We start from the raw sequence: 2,176 nt of genomic DNA on the forward strand, positions 1-2,176 counted from the left end.
GCTTGCATGCATGCATGTGTGTATAACTAGATGTATAAGCATTTGAAGTACAAAAACATGGATTTTAAATTAATCCAAAAAGGTTGAAATATATCTATTGACATTACACTAAGAGCTTCATATTTCTTTTTTTTTTTTATATCATTTGATGTTTCATATAAAAGACTACATTAAGTATTTGCAATAAATCTAGAACAGTCCTAGCACGAAATATACTAAGATCAAAAGAAACCAAATTTAATTTCAATTTCAACAGGTATACCATCAAAATTTATGTTAAGTCAGTCGTAAATTGCTTTAATGTCATCCAATATACTTAGTAAGGAAGGGACTATATACACTTCCATTCACGTTATCAATGATATACGCTTATATTCAGAACCATATGGACTAGATGTAAAATGTATAAAAATTACGTGAAGTATCGCGATGTTTTTGTAAAAGTAAATAAATTAAAAGGTAAAAATAATAAAGAAGAAAGTGTGTTAGAAACTATTTTTAGATTAATTCTGTTATTGATATCGATGAATCATCAACTTTTGATGTTATGTCTTTTTACTGCCCAGTTTCTATATAATATAATATCGACACAAAGAACAAAACGATGCTGGATAGTGGGTCCTTATATAATATATTTTGCATGTCACATTCACATATTAGCGACCATATTGGATCTTGATGCCAAAGCTATATTTTCAGCAGATTTTAATAAATTACCATTTGTAAATCCCACAATGAGAGATATTCAGCAACAGTACTTTGGAGCAAAGCTTATTTGCCAACACAGCATGGCAGTCCTGATTTAGGACGAATGTTGCTGTAATTTAGCCCCAGGAGTTTCGTCTACAGGTGGCTATACGACACTATCTGTGTCATTATATTTTCGAACAAGGGAATCTAGCACCCCCACTCAGCTTCAAACAATATATGTGTATCGCGATTTCCGAAATGAAGGGAAATAACCATCTGGAGACGATGTCTCCTGCGGCTAAATTTCAGTAACATTCGTCCGAAACCACGACTGCCATGTTACGTTGGCAAATAGTCTTTAATCCAAAATTAACAACTTCAATAATAAGTTGTTCATTTCTGATGCGTTGTGGATTCAAAAGGGATTCATTTAATCAATGATGGAACGGACAAAATTAAACGAAATCCAATGACAATTGTTGTCGAAATAAGCACAAGACATAATGGAAAATAACACAGATAAATAACACACACCCACACACAGATGCACACGCACAAACATACACACGCACACACGTATACAGGTGCGCAGGCGCACACGCATGCAGACGCATACACGCACGTGAACACACACACACATGCACACTACGTACACACACACGTGCAAGCACACATACACACGCGGGCGCACTCGCATACTTACACACACACATACGCACGTACACACACAATCACCATGGTGGGTTGAAAAATTAAACGGTTAAGTTGGAAGGAGTCAGGAAACAGGTGTGACATTTTGTATGCATAAATTTCAATTTTCATTGACAAGTGTATTGTTTCTTTCCAGGTAAATTAAAAACCGACTCTTCAAAAGAGACTTCAACAGAAAGTACTTGTGACTTCATTCGAAAATGGACAATATTTGGCATCATGGTGTTATCAATTATTTGCAGATAGAGGGTTTAGCTCCCGAAGAAATTCATGCTGACATGTTTGTTACATTAGAGAAAGGCAATTCAGCTTATGAACACTACGATAAGGGGAGGGAGGGTGTTGAAGCTGACCTAATGTGAGGACGTCCTGCACCTGACACCGCCGAGGAAAATATTGATTATGTTCACCGCATGGTGATGCATGAAATGCGAGTGACGATAAATCAAATAGCCAACAATATTAGCATAACGCGTGAGAGAGGTGAGAATATTCTGGAAAATGATCTTGGCAAAACGATGGTTTCTGCTCGGTGGTTGCCATTTTGTCTGGCATCAGGTCAAACGTGCACCTGGCTGATCACATCGCGGGAAAATCTGACATTGCCTGAGCAGATCTAGCTAGTTTCCCAACCTAGGAAATGAGTTGGCTTCATCACTTTGTGACAGAGATATAGACACAATCCATGCAGGGGAAACACCTCACATCACCTACCCCAACGAAGGCCAAGTTCCTTTCATCTTCAGAAAAGATGATATATATATATATATATATA

Source organism: Octopus bimaculoides, chromosome 6 (assembly GCF_001194135.2).
Source record: "Octopus bimaculoides isolate UCB-OBI-ISO-001 chromosome 6, ASM119413v2, whole genome shotgun sequence".
Classification (NCBI taxonomy): domain Eukaryota; kingdom Metazoa; phylum Mollusca; class Cephalopoda; order Octopoda; family Octopodidae; genus Octopus; species Octopus bimaculoides.